The sequence below is a fragment of the Miniopterus natalensis genome, chromosome 4 (genome assembly GCF_054644295.1).
Source record: "Miniopterus natalensis isolate mMinNat1 chromosome 4, mMinNat1.hap1, whole genome shotgun sequence".
NCBI lineage: Eukaryota > Metazoa > Chordata > Mammalia > Chiroptera > Miniopteridae > Miniopterus > Miniopterus natalensis.
Genome location: NC_142084.1, coordinates 42,006,168 through 42,021,982, shown reverse-complemented (window position 1 = coordinate 42,021,982; position 15,815 = coordinate 42,006,168). Strand labels below are relative to the sequence as shown.

The following is a 15,815-nucleotide window of genomic DNA, read 5'->3' as shown; positions in this document are numbered from 1 at the left end:
TAGCAGCTGGTTTATAGCTGCTATTACGAGGGTGTGTGTTTTTTAAGCTTTTTTTTCTTTAAGAAAAATTTTTAGATGGGCTGAATTTTCAGCCCTTTATTTTATAAAAGAGGCAGGCTGGCTATAAATGGTAAAAGGTATGCTATCAAAATGTTTAATTTTGAACTATTTCTTCTATGAAAAAGAGAGACGTACTATTCAATTACTGTTCACCATGCATATATTGACAGCCTATTGCATGTTAGGACATTTATCTGGTTAAGACTTAGGGTGCAAAGATAAACAATACCCACTACTTTCCACAAGTTTTTCTAAAGTACATAGATAGCTGTTAAATATGTTAAAAATGTCTAAAGATCATTAGATCATCGAATAAAGACACTAAGGAAATTCAGAGGAAGGAGACATGACTCCTGCCAGAAGACTAAAGAAGGATTTGGAGAGAGGGCTTGGTCCTGTTTACACTGAGCCTTGGAGGATGGGGGCCCTAGTCCATCTGGCAGAGCCTGCAAAGGCGTTCCACACAGAGGGCACAGTAGGAGCAAAGGCACAAAATAAGAAAATACACGAGCCCTGCTTGGGAAGAAGACTTTTAACAAAAAAAAATTTCAAAAAAAGCCTTAGATAGGATCATTCACAAATTCTTTAGATATTTGAGAATTGGGACAGTCTGAGTTGGACAGTCTTTAAGAATCTTGATAATTTTTTTCTGCATGGCTTTTGGGAGCTCTCTTCCTCATTACTTCTCATCCCACTGGAAGAAAACAGAGCCCCCAAATCTCCAAAGGGATAGGTTTAGACTTGCCATGTGACTTTATGTAGAGTGGAGAATGTTTCTGCCTAAAGATGATGCCGACAAAATATTGCACTATTAGGCCCATCGTCCTGAGGGCAGAGAAATTCAGAAAGCAGCTTTTGGATGAATGAATAAGTGAATGGAGAGGAGACCAGTAGACCATTTTGTATGGTGTAGCTTAGAAGAACTCTTTTAGAAATGGGGTATAACATGTTCTAGATTCTTATATTGTGAAATCCCTTCAAGGGTGCTTTTTGGGTACTTACAGATCTGCTATAGGACTTCCTATAGAGGCCGTGGAATTTACTTGAAGCTTGAGGTGTGGAGAGTCCAGGATAGAGAGCCAAGAAATATCTCCAACAGTCGCCAGTGAATTTATTTAACTCTAAATGTGTCAATGTCAATATGTGAGATTTGTTTGGCATTGCCATTTATGTATTCAGAAAAATCATTGAAAGTTTGTTCAACTTTTCAAACTTATAGTCCAAGAGACAGAAAGAATATTTTTGTAAATGCATAAGATCTAGAATATACTATGTGCCAGGAAGCTTTCTATAGTCTTCAAAGGATGTAGGAAGCTAAGTAAAATAGAAAATTAACATTATTTGGTCTATTTAATCAATAAAGTCTTTTCATCTCAATAACTTGGACTCTAAAGTCATGACGGGCTGGAATAACTTAAGTCATTTAAATAAAATACACTGGCAAATGTTAAACCTTGGACTAACAATTGAACAGCCTGAAACTATCAATTATAATTTTCAATCAGAAAGGTATTATATAAATTAAGCAAAAAAATAAAGGTAGCTCTCATGACCATTTCTGATGAAACTGAGACAAATACACAGTGGGTAAAAAAAACGAAGAATTAACTTTTAAATAATTAATCTTAAAAGACAAAACAAGAAGAAAAACATTTTAACTTTTTCTCTATGAGAAGCACAGCCATATATAAATTTTAACTGCAGGGTAGGTGCTCTAACCAATTTTGAAAACTGTTTTATTTTTTTAATGTCCTACCCCTTAAGTATAGCAGAAAAATGTAAGAGCTCAATATTTTGGCATATTTATATCAGATCTTTTCTTCAGGTGGTATTATAAATACAAGTGATGCCCAGTGTAACTCTTCACAGTTTATTCCTATCATTTCTCTACCCAGTGGTGACCTGAGCTTAGTGTTTCTTATGTTCATTATTTGTCAGTTATTTAATAAATTTTTCTTCAGTGCCTCCTATGGGCCAGAGGCTCTTCTATGTTCTGGGATACATACAGCAGTCAGCAAAACAGCCAGCCATTCCCATTCTCACGGACCCTACATTCTAACGTGGGGGAGGACAGGCAACATGCAAATAAACCGGCACATTATGCTAGCAGAGTTGATCATTTTATCCGAAGGAATCAGTTTAGCTCTAAAATGTATCCTCATTTAAAGTACATGGAGTCAATTATATTTGTTAGTATTCATATGTGCACCTCGGAGTCAGGTCAGTGGGGTTGTTTGTGAATACTGCTAAGCGTCTCGTTTCCTTTGTAGTAAAATTTGCATCACCCTGATAACTCCTCAGTTTTTATAAGTAGTTTAACCCAGGGTTTGTAGACCAATTATGCAGTCAGATGAGGCACCAACCTTGTACAGTGCCAAATTTTAGTGAATTCACTTGGCTTGTTGTCAGCAGTCGACATCAGATATCAAGCTTCTGGCAGGAGTCTGCATGAAGTCATCTCTTCCACCTTCACTTGACCTCAGCTCAGGAGCTCAGCTGTAATGTTTCATAATACATCAAGACACATCAGTTCCATGCCAGCCCTGCCCTCCATCCTTGCTGAGCTTAACTAATAAGTAAAGAAAACAAAGTTCAATTATGCAAAACAATGTTTTCACCCCATTCAGATGTTTATTAAATTGCCTACTGAATATGACTTATATTTGAGGAAGCAAAAGACAGGATCCGATCTAAAATCCAACACTACTTTCAGTGTTAAAAAACAAGTTGTTTTATCTAGGTCAATGGCTTTTATCTATTTTTACAGAGGTAACAGCAAAATTATAAAAAAACGAAAATAAATACAGTAGATGTTTTCATGCTATTTCTGACCTGCAAAAAATAGAATATACTAACCAGAAATTTGTATATTTCAAATGAATTTAGAAAAACAATGCACCTGAAATAGGACATCTAATAAATGTATCTGAAGTCTCATTCACTGAAAACTACGTTATTAGGTATCATTCCAAACACACAAGTACAACAGGAATAAATTCAGGGCTACTAACCTTTAAACCAATCTTAATCAAAAGAAGTTAAGTTGAATTTTAAAATGAAGAAACAAATAAAAAGCAAAGCCCAAACAAAGAAACTTAACGCTAACAGTTTGAACTGGTTTTATAATGTCTTTTGTCTTAGAGATAATCAAGCAAGAACCATTATTTATTGAGAACCTAGTTTGCACGTGCAGGCCACTTTGCTAGACGGTGAGGGTCAGGCATTATTCCTACTTTAAATGCCATCTTCTTTCCCTGGACGAACAAGAGGGCTAGACAAAAGATTCTAGACTCTCAGGACCTGTTGTCATCCCAGACAGTACCTGCTGGTTTGCAAAGCTCGGTAACTTTTCAATGAAACAACAGGACCGTGCCACGGGCACGGAGAGCGCCGAGTTTGGGAGAACACCCGCACTTTCCTTGGAGAACGCAAGGACTCTCTTCCTTCGCCGGCCGGCCTCGGCCTTCTGAAGGCTGTCCAACTCTGGGAGCTCACCAAGTTTCATTTCATCCATTAGGCTTGGACTTAAGAACAGACCTGCAAATTCTGTCAAAATGGGTGATGTATGGCTGCTGAGAATTTCAAATTGCTTCAAGTAGGAGAGCCAACAAAGTAATGTCCCACTACAGGATGAGATCACAGCATCATGCACTCGCTCTCTGCGAGCTGCGTTCTGCATGCGTGGGGAGAGCCAAAGCATGAGTTCATTGAGGAAACGGCAAAGGGCTTCTCTTAACCCTCTAGCTACCGAGATTCCGCCAGCCCGACATGGCTGTGGATCTCCCTAGGACACCCCTGCACGTCACGCAGCCCCAGTGATGACAGGCCGGCCAAACAGATGCATGGAAAACAAAGTGCAAATGTCACTTACGCGGCCGATTGGACTGAAGTTTCCAAGGGCACCATCGTCTTCTCCACCACGGTGGCTAAAGCACCCCAGGTTTATAAAATTTGGCTGCCGTCCATGATTGTAAGAACGGAGCAGAGCCTTGTTGCAGCGTCTGCCTTGAGTGAGTTGTCCAAAACACGTGTGTGTCCCTTGGTACGTCATAGTGACAGGCAAGTTTTAGATGAGAATTCAAACTATGGTGTTGGTTTCTGAAGAGAGTTAAAATTCCCTCGAGATTTTTTTTGCAGCGGCATCTGGCAAATGTGGAAGTGTTGAGCTCAAGGCACGTTGGGGGTTTCCTTTCTCACTGGTCCCCTTTATTTCTAGGTTTCAGGAGATAAACTCTGTGCTCGCGAGAGAGAAATGTGCGTTGAAGGAACGATTCGCACCGTGCGAGGTCCTCAGGAGGAAGTTATCACAAGGCATAGCCTTAGGGCGGGCAGGCTGGAAAACGAAAGGTAGCAAAATATGTTTGTGGCTCTTATCTCCTAACAGGCCTCCAGGCTTCTAGAAGAGTCGAAGGAATTCATGAGGACTCTTGGGCACGGCCCTGTAACGCACACGGAGAGGGAGGGCCAGGGGCCGGGGCCAGGAGAGCTGGGCCCGCAAAGGCACGACGCAGCTCGGCTGCCCGCCTTTCCTCTTCCTTCTATTTCACGTGCTCGTCTCTCAGGTTTTCTCTCCAAATATAAGGTTGCTTACATTTGCATTTTGGATATATAACAAATAATCATATTTACTGAAGAAATATTTATTCAGTCATATATACACAAGGTGGGGCAAAAGTAGGTAGACAGTTTTTTGTATGAAAAGTAGTGCAATAATTAATAAATAATAATACATGAAGTAAACTGTATTTCATGTACTCACAATTGTAAACCTACTTTTGCCCCGCCCTGTGTATGTATATATGGATATATATATAAAAAGACAGATTATCTAAAATTCAGATTTAACTGAGCCCCTTGTGTTTTGGTTTGCTAAATTTGGCAACCCTGTCTATGTCTCATCCACCCCATCCCACTGGAGCTTAACAGCCCACAGAGAAAATGAGTGTAATTAATAATAGTAGCCAAGGTGAGCGTTGCCAAATCAATCAGGCTGGTCTTGCTACCTCTGGTTATTAATAGGCTGAGTTTCACTGATGAAATAGTTGCTTGCCATGTGCCTTTCTGCCCAGTACTCACTTTCCTGCCCTGGCCTCCTGCTCCAACATTGACTGCTTTCCCTTAAGTTAATGGTTTGAGTAAAGTACTGAATGAAATGAAGAAACTGTTTTTGGGAGGAACTGTCGCAGGTGAGGGCCCTATACTATCTGTGGGGGACACATTCTCAGTGGGAGAGGTTGATAAGTTTAGCCTTCAGGTTTTCGTTCTTAATTCTTGTTCTGCAGTAAATCTTTGATAAATACCCCTATTAGGTCACCCACTTGGTTGGGATCACTAATTTTTGCATGTGAATGCTTTGGATATTAAGTAGAATCTTGAGATAAAAATGAAAACATTGCTATGTTGCTGCTTTCACATATTCACCATGGAAAAGAAATGTTTTCAAATATGCATTGCTGAGTCTGCTTTAATGAGAGAGCTATAAGAAGAAAAAAAGATAATAAGCTGTATGTATTGCTGTGTTCTCATTGAGAGAGTGCAAAACTGCAAACTCTTGCACCAGAGAATCCACAGTTGATTGATGCAAGTAGTGGCAATGTGTCAAATGTAACAGCTTTCAAGCACTCTCTTACAAATTGAACATATTTTCTCTTTTATGTAAAGATTTAAATTGGCAATGCATTACATCTGTTTTAGTCTCAGTAAATTATATAAATAACTTGCATGATACACAAAATTTCTTGCTAACACATCAAGTGTTACAGCACATTGTCACCTCCCATAGATGGTCTATAGAACACAGGACACACCTCAAATGCAAACTGCAAAGCGGATATTGAAAATTAGCACATCCTAGGAAAATAAGAAGCATTCCTTTGTAGGTTGGAAGCAGTGCTTTCCAAGTGGTCAGACAAACATACCACAAATCTGCTAATAAATCTGCCAATAAACTTGATAAATATATTCAAAGGGAGACTAGTTACGTATATATGCCTTGTGATTATGACTTGGAATATATCCTCCATCAGTCTCTTTTTTTTTTTTTTTTAAATATATCTTTATTGATTTCAGAGAGAGGAAAGGAGAGGGAGAGAGAGAGAGATAGAAACATCAATGATGAGATAGTCAATGATTGAGCCCGCAACCCGGGCATGTGCCCTAACCGGTAATCGAACCCCGATCGCCTGCACCCCAGGTCAATGCTCAACCACTGAGCCACACCCGGCCGGGCCATGAGTCTCTGTCATGGTGAAGTACAATTCTACCTATTTTTAAGTGATCTTTTAAGTTGATGTGAGTTTATTCTTTTATTTGTCAGACTGTCCCAATTGTGTCAGCAACTACAACCATTGATTGATTGATTGATCTTTAATCTAAGACTGGCTTTTCTCATTAGAGTTCATCCCTACAACTTAAATTCTGCTAACAGAAAAGAGCCAAGTTGTTTCCTTTGTAACTTCTCATAGTATTCTACTTAGAAAAATACGAATGCTACAAATATATTGAGTATACACTGATGCCTGCTTTAACCTTCTTTTCATCTTCATTTTCAAATTCTTTTAGGGCTCCATTTAACTGTACTTTCATTCTTTTTCATGAAAGTTCTGTTTCAATTGTTTATATATCCTAGTGATGTAAATGTATTTCTTTTTCTTTTTTTAATTTATCTTTATTGTTGAAAGTATTACAGGTGTCCCATTTTTTCCTCCCAATCGACCCCCTCCACCTCACTTCCACCCGCTCCCCAAGCCCTCACCCCATCATTGTCTGTGTCCATGGGTTATACATATATGCATATAACTTCTTTGGTTAATTTCTTCCCACACTCCTTCCCTCTTTCCTCTGAAATATGATCGTCTGTTGGCTGTGTCAATGTCTCTGGATCTATTTAGTTCGTCAGACTCTTTTGTTCATTAGCTTCTTCTTAAAGAAGACCCTTCAACATTTCCTGTAGTGCTGGTCTGGTGGTGATGAACACCTTTAGCTTTTCCTTGTCTGAGAAGCTCTTTATCTGACCTTCAGTTCTAAATGATAGTTTTGCTGAGTAGAGCAATCTTGGTTCTAGTTCCATGTATTTCATCACTTTGAATATTTCTTGCCACTCCCTTCTGGCCTGCAAAGTATCTGTTGAGAAATCAGCTGACAGCCGTATGGGTGCTCCCTTGTAGGTAACTAACCGCTTTTCTCTTGCTGCTTTTAAGACTCTCTTTGTCTTTAACCTTTGGCATTTTAATTATGATGTGTCTTGCTTTGGGCCTCTTTGGGTTCCTCTTGTTTGGGACCCTCTGTGCTTCCTGGACTTGTAAGTCTATTTCTTCCCCCAGGTAGGGGAAGTTTTCTGTAATTATTTTTTCAAATAGGTTTTCAATTTCTTGTTCTCTTTCTTCCCCCTCTGGCACCCCAATAATATAAATGTTGGGCCTCTTGAAGTTGTCCCAGAGGCTCCTTATGCTATCTTCATATTTCTGGGTTCTTTTTTCTTTTTGCTCTTCTGGTTGGGTGTTTTTTGTTTGCTCTTGTTCCAAATTGCTGATTTGATTCTCAGCGTCCTCTACTCTACTGTTGATTCCCTGTAAATTATTCTTCATTTCAGTTCCTGTAGCCTTCATTTCAAATTGGTACTTTATTATGTCATTCATTTTCTCGGTAATTTCGTAAAACTCTTAATAATATGTTTGAGCATCCTTATAAACAAAACTCTGAACTCTGTATCTGTTAGCTTGCTTTGATCTATTTCATTTAGTTCCTCTTCTAGAGATTTCTTCTGTTCCTTCCTTTGTGACATGTTTCTTTGCCTCCACGTTTTGGCTGCTTCCAGGTGTTTGTTTCTGTGTATTAGGTAGAGTTGCTGTGTCTCCTGGAATTTGTAGAGTGGCTTTGTGTAGTAGGTGTCCTGCAGGTCCCAGTGGCTCAGCCTCCCTAGTCACCTGAGCTGGGCCTTCTAGGTGCTCCCCTGTGTGGGCTGTGTGCACTGTCCTGTTGTAGTTGGTCCTTGGTTGCTGTTGGTGTCACTGGGAGGAATTGACCCCCAGACCAAACAGCTGTGAGGATCAGCTACAGCTACAGCCACAGCCAAAGAGCTGCTGTGCTGGAGACACCCCTATGGAGCAGGATTTACTTCAGTGGAGCTTTGGTGTTCACCAAGTGCGCCCCTTGAGCGTGTCACTGGTGGATGTGGGTTGGAACCCAGCGTGGTCGAGTCTGACCACCAGGTGCACTGTCTCTGGGGCCTCCCGGGAGGAGCCAAGGCAGTCTGTGCCTGTGCCTGTGCCTGTGCCTTGCCCAGGGCCACCCAGCATGAGCTACACAGCAAACCCTAGTTGGCTTCTGCTTGTGCTGGGCTTGGAGGTGTCCAGGAGAGGCCAAGCTATGAGCCAATGCAGGCTGCCCCTCGTGCCAGGCCTGGGGCCACTTATCAAGCCAGATGGGGCCCGCTGCTGCTTGTTTGAGAGATTTTAGGAAAGTCCTAAGCATGAGGCTCGAGAGGCCACTTGCACAGAAAAGCCCCTGGCAATGGCCTGGATGAGCTGCAGGTGGGGAGGGGCGGGGCCTCTGGGAATCACGGGGCGGGGCCAAAGGTGAGTCAGGTGCTGGGGATTCAAACATGGCGCCTGCCTGCCGGCTGTGTGTGGGGAGGACTCGCCAAAGGAGCCATGGCCTCTGCCAGCCCTTCTGCCTGGGAGGAAGCCGCCCTCCAGCTCTCGCCCGGATCTCAGGCAGGTTAGTTCCCCCCGAGTGTCCCAGGTCCTTTCAGGCTGCTGCCCGGCGCTGGGCTCAGAGGGAGCGTCCGAGTGAGTCCGTGCCGGGCCCTTTAGAGGAGCTGCTGGGGCTCCCGCAGCCTCTGCGACCCTCAGAGACGGTCCCCGCTGGTTTCACAGCCGGAAGCTGTGGGGACGTCTCTTCCTGGCCCTGGAGCCCTGGGCTGGGGGCCTGCTGTGGGGCTGAGACCCCTCGCTCCTCTGGGAAACCCCCACCGCTGAGATTCCCTCCCGGGTTTAACCCTCGGCACCGGGGGTGGGCCCGCCGCCACATCTCTGCGATTCAGCCCCGACCCGCCCGCGTCTCCGCCCCTCCTACCATCTCGATGCTCCTTCAGCTCCCTGGTTGTGGGGCTTCTGTGCAGCCGGATCTCAGGAGGCTCTGAGTGATGGTGGTTCTGCATTTTAGTTGTGATTTTGATGTGGTTGCGGGAGGCGGAGGGTGCAGCTGTTACCTACGCCAACCTCTTGTTTGGTAAATCTAACTGTACTTTAAAATTGTAAAAACAACTTTAGTAAAATTGATAAATATGAATATTTCAGAATCTTGTATCTGAAATCGGTTGTGTGTCAGAGCTGGCTAAGAATGAACTGTGCAGTACAAATGAGCGACAATTAGATTTAGCTACAAAGGTCAAAAAGCTGAGGTAGAAAAGAGAGTGGTCCTGGCTCATTAGGAAGAGTTTTATGGTGTCATGGTCACAAATAATGTAGCACAAGTGCTTCATTTTAACGTTTTGTTTTCGTATTTCCTCTTCTCTCCAAGTCTAAAAACGCAGGGAGCTTGATGTTCAGAAGTGGGCCTAGGACAGAACTCCGAGAGCAGGGAGAATGCTAATAAAAACAAACTCTTTTCCTGAAGTGGGGACAAGTGTGTAGTTAGAAACAGCTTATTGAAAGGGGTCAAAGAGAAAAAAAGAACTTTAAAAAATTCACTGGTCCAGAGCCACGACACTCTGGACGCTGAGGCCAACTTCAACCCTAATTTTTTTTCCCTAAGGGAAAGGACTTTGCCATTTAAAAATGACTGTATTTGAGGCATTTTGTATGGAAACCCAAAGTTAGACAGGTAGTAAGTGATGACAGTTAAGAATTAATGAAAACAGTCCTAACTTGTACTTGGGTGATTTATTCTTGTAAATCTTTCTCTGCTTGCAGACAATGTTGCGTGATATAATAGTTGATGTGATACCTTTACCTAAGTTTAGCCAAGTACTATCCAGAAAGAAATATGCAGAACTTACATCTTGACTTTGCAAACCCAAATCTCTGTTTGCAATAAACCCATAGAAATTACTATGCAGATGACTTGCAAATCCATTGCTCCCTGGTCCCCACCTCACTTCGTCAGCCAAGCTCCCGCCCTATACTTCCATACACCCGACAGACATCTCTACCCTAAACCGAAATGTCTGGAATTAAACTCAATCTTTGCTCTGCTGCCTGATTTTCCTGCAGGGCTTTCGTCCTCTCGCTACTGTTGTCTCCGTGTGATGATTCTACAGCAGCTTCTCCCTTACCTTGCCCTCCCTTTCCCGTCTGCCTCGCGCCCCCCTGTTTCCAGACCTTATGGAATGTCGCCTGAACTCTCCCAGTGCCTTCTCCTTGGTCTTCCTGACTCCAGTCAGGAATGTGAGTGCTGCGATTTCTTTGACTAAAGAATCAAGCACATTACTATATAAAACTGTATGTACGTTTTATGTTCACCACGGTTTAGGCAGGTATTGGCATAAATTCTATCTTCAGATATTTCTCAACAAATAACTACTTTGAGTTAGGATATTTCCAGGTGGGATTTGTGTGGGTTCTTGAAGGGTTTCTACCACTTGGTAGGTTTGTCCCGCCCTATTTTAGTTTACCCAATTTTATTTAAACCAAAACTAAACTAAACAAAAAAAGTATCTTTATTAGATTTATTGGGGTGACGTTGGTTAATAGGATCATGTAGGTTTTAGGTGTGGATTTCTATGTTACAAGATCTGTATATTGTACTATCTTTCTAATATAAGATTTTAAAGAACATTATAATATTTGTGAATAATATTTATGAATAATATTATTTATGAAAAGGCCCCATGTTCGTAAGTATGATATGTTGGGAAGGGAGTGAGAAGAGATAATATATACTTTTAAAATATTGATTAATCTTATTGAATGATGAATGCATTTAGATAATAATAAGCCTGAAAAACTTCGACATAAAAAAATACAAAGATCAATTAAACAGAGACATTATTAAATTTCTACTGACTGACAAAGGTTTGCTACAGTATAGAGCAGTGATTTTTAACCTTTTCATCTCATAGCACACATAAACTACTAAAATTCTGCAGCACACCAAAAAATATATTTTATGCCTGTCAAAAAACAAATAGGTATAATTTTGATTCATTCACACTGGATGGTTATTGTTGTGTTGACTGTTGTCATTTTTTCATTTCAATCTAAGGGAAAAGAGGTCAGTGCCCCTGACTGAGTAGTCAGGTGTTGCATGTTTTAAACATTCTTATGGCACACAGGTTGAAAATCACTGTATAGAGAGTTGGAGAAGAGATATTCATGCTAACACGCACTAAAATACAGGGAAGGCTGACAACTCGAGATGAATATTAATTAGAGAGAAATATGTGATTTCTGGAATCAGTGCAGTTTCTGTTCTAAGATCCAAACAAAAATTGAGGACTGACTAGTTGTATTTTAAACTTTTAACTTCAAAGACTATTCATAAAATGGAAGAGGTAGACAGGCCAATAATTTACAGGACATATGTAGTTAATGAAAAGGTTTCTGGTCTTATTTAAAGAAGTTCCAATCTGTCCTTCTGAATAAAGGGATTTCTTATTCTCATCTATTATGGATATAAGGCCACTTAACATTTAACTGTCACACAATTGCAAAGCACTTTACAAATGTAAAATATTATGTAAGTACCATAGAATCCATTACTTCGTACTCAATCTCCAAGCAACAATTAACGAACAATGCAGCATACAGAAGAGCCTTACTAATGGAAATTCAACTTCCCTATAACTTTAAGAGATTTCAGAACATTACATAATTGTTTCAAGTCAGATTGAATTTTAACCCATATATTATTTATGCTGTTTGGTCATCTGGCTTTAGATAGATAGCTACATATGTACTATCTTATACATAAAATTATATATAAGCGCATATATAAATTTTTCCATTTCCTGCATGAGGTAATAATCTTCATTCTAGGATTCATATATTTATTGCTTCACAACAAAGCATTTTCAAGCACACTCACTATGCTAAGCATTATGTGCAATAGACTCAGACTTTTAGAAGCTGGTGATGTTAAATAACCCTTTGTTTCAAGAATCCTAATGTTTTCAAGTCAGACTTTTTGGGAAATGGTCAAAAAAGCAAGGTAGGTGCATCTATGAAGGCTCCCTGGAAGGTTCTGAAGCTGAAGATTGTTGTGGTGTGACCTGAATGAGACTAACAGACACACCAGTCAGGGAGCTACTGTTACAACACCTGCAAACTGATTGTATCATTCACTGTTTTCAGATTGTTTGGACAGAGGAGATTCGTCTCAACAGCAACACCAGTTTTTAATATTTGGTACTTTCAGGACACAGACATACCTCATTTTATTGCGCTTTGCTTTATTGCACCTCACAGATGTTGTGTTTGTTTGTTTGTTTGAACAAATTGAAGGCAAGATGCTCCACCAGCAAAAAGATTACAACTTGCTTTAGTACTATACTTGCTTTACTGGGGTGCTATGGAACCTATCCTCCAATATCTCCAAGGTAAGCCTATACTCCCATTTTTAAGAAAAATGTGAGGGAGAGTGGACACGAAGAACCCAGAGATCTCATCAGTTCTCAGAACCGCAGGCAGATAAAGTAAAGGAGATTTCAAGAATGAATATCGAGGCCAGCTGCCCTTCTAGTGAAATGAAACCAGAAGGGATGGGCCTGCCTCTCCTTTCCATGCCCATAGAGCTCCAGCAAACATGGTGAACGTTCCTAAAACCCTCCCGACTTTCTGCAAGGAGTGTGGCAAACACCAACCCCATAAAGTAACACAGAAGAAGAAGGGCAAGGATTCTCTGTAAGTGCAGGGAAAGCAGCGCTACGGCAGGTGGCAGAGTGGCTGTGGTGGGAGGACTGAGCCCATCTTCCACCAAACGGCTGGAACTACAAAGATTGTGCGGAGGCTTGAATGCCTGGAGCCCAACCGCAGATCTAAGAGAGTGCTGACTCCTGAGAGATGCAAGCAATTTGAACTGGGAGGAGATAAGAGAAAGGGCCAAGTGATCTGGTTCTAAGCTTCATATTTTGTTTAATTATGTGACAATAAAATCTTGAGGAAAAAATAAAAAGGTTTACTACAAAAAGCTGTATCATAAGAGAGGTCTAAGAAAAAAAGTTTGATCACCTTTTTTGATCCTACTGCTTTTGGTATTCTTTTTGTTGTTGTTAGATACATTTTTAGATACTTTTAAAGATGGTCATTTTGTTGGAATTTAGTTGGTTTTGCTGCTAAATTGATTCTCAATTTAGGAAAACTTTTTATAGTACCTTTAGGCCACCCTTCCAGAACTCTCTAGAAGAAAAGACATGAAAGAATTTTGTTCAACAAAGCTCTGAATAGCTCTGCAAGCGTGTGACCTAAGTGCTTATGGAGTAGTTAACTTATTCATTCTGCCACTTATTCCTTCAAAAGACACTTACGAATTGCTACTGTGTGCCAGCCATTGTGTAAGAAAGCGTATATGGTGGGGATGTGTTAGGGAGTTCACAGTGCAGATCAGCACATTAACAATTATCATGCAATTGGATTGCTGGCGAGACAGATTTATGTTCAGTGAGGGTCTCTAACAGCCTGGAAGTTGCAGTGGGTCAAGACACATTACTCTGTATAAGTGAGTTTCAGTTTCCCTGAGTAAGGCAAGAAAGGATAGTCCTAGTAGAAGGGGGAAGACATGCCAAATTTCAGGCAGGAGACGAGATTATAGTGCACACAAAACTTGTGATTGGAATAGAGAAGATATATGAAAGAGGGGCAGAAAATGTAGCCATAGAGAGAGGCAGATATAAGATCAGGAAGGCACTTGTATGTAATACTAATGAGTTTGAATTTTATCATGAAAGCATTCAAAAGACACCAGAGAATAGTTGCTGAAAAGATGAGTGAATGATTATACAAGTAAGACAAGAATATTTTTAATGCATTTCTAAATGGAAATTGAAATCTTTGGCAGCTTTCATGCTCTTATATGTCTATTTATACATATATACATATATTAATATACACACTGTATATACAATATATACATATACAAATATATACATTATATTATATAATATAATATATGCATATATCAACCCATGTATAAATATAATATATGCATAGATATATCTTTATTGTAAGACCTATATACTGGTAGACACATCATAGATATAGATATAGCATCATAGATATAGATATATGTATGTACAAATGCATACACATATACATGTGTGTGCATATATATACTTTTAAATTATCTGTATAGAGCATTAAGGAAAGAGCATGGTCATCATAGTGCCCTGGGCCCTAGAGCAGGGCCCGGCACCTAGTGATGCTGAATAAATACTTGTTGATTGAATGTATGAATAGACAGATTTTAAACAGGGGAGTGATGTGAATAAGGAATTCATCTCTTAGACTATGGAATGGAAAACACTAAGAAAAGAGAAACACCTGCCCAAACGGGCGTGGCAGTTGAGCGTTGACCTAGGATCCAGGAGATCACGGTTCAATTCCCCGTCAGGGCACATGCCCTGGCTGCGGGCTGGATCTCCAGTCGGGGGCGTGCAGGAGGCAGCAGATCAATGACTATTTCTCTTCGTTGATGTTTCTATCTCTCTCTCCCTCTCATTTCTTATCTCTGAAATCAATAAAAATATATTTTTTTTAGAAAAGGAGGAAAAGAAAAGAGAAACACCTGGAGATGATCAGTACATTAACATAGTGATTTGGAGAAGAAATAATGAAAAGTCAAATTAGGAGAACTGAAGATTGAAAGGCTGGGAGGGCGTTAAGACATTACTCTTAGAACTTGATTGACAGTGAGATGACTGGGGTTAGGGAGTGATAGGAAAGCAGGATAACTAGCAAGTTTCTTGCTTGGGCTAATGAATGGATGGATGGCAGGCTATCCCTCAGATTTGGGATGTGGAACAGATTTGGGATGTGAAAATAACATTTCATTTTAGAAATGTCAATGTTGAACTCTTGGTGAGACATCCAGAGGATGTTAGAAGGCAGCTGGATGTGTGATATTGGAGAATTTAAATTTTACATGGTAGATAATGATAAGGGGGTGAATATTTCTCAGAGAGAATAATTAAAAGAGAAAAAAACTGAGCACAGAAACTGAGGTGAGTGAAAGAGGACACCATGTAGGAGGCAGAAGAAACACCCAAAGTCATGGGAGGAGAGCCAGGAAAGGGTAGGGAGCTGAAAGAGAGAGCATATCAATTGTTGCTGTTCATGACAAGTTAAAAAACCTATAAAATGCAACATAGAAGAAGAATAAAAAAAATAAATAATTGGTACCTTCCTTTCTTTGATTGCAAAGATTAGATAACATGTCTAAATAGATCTTCAAGTGGAAAAGTAACCCAACTGGGATATTCTCTTTAATTCAAGAGTTCTCTTTAGTCCCATGTCCCTCTAATGCGCACAGTGAGCTTGATGATAAAATCCATGAACTGTGCAAAAAAGGAGACAACGACCTCCATATCTTAGAGGCTGTGAAGTCCAATTTTCCTTCCTAGACATCCCCACCCAACCCTCTCACACACCTCTCTCCAGAACAAGTTGTTTCCCTTTAAAATCATTTATCAAACTAATGATACCAGCATTCCTTTAGTGCTTGCTCTGAAAATAATTTTCCCCCAAAATAACTAGTTTTTTCTCATTTTACATAAAAGGGAACAGAGCCACAGTTGCTTAGTTGGCAAGTGGAAAAGTTGG

General features: G+C 40.4%; 1 pseudogene; it reads left to right on the top strand.

Moving 5' to 3' along the window:
- The first annotated feature begins 12,804 nt into the window (after positions 1-12,804).
- On the top strand, positions 12,805-13,119 carry LOC107532473 (large ribosomal subunit protein eL42-like; annotated as a pseudogene).
- The last annotated feature ends 2,696 nt before the right edge of the window (positions 13,120-15,815 follow it).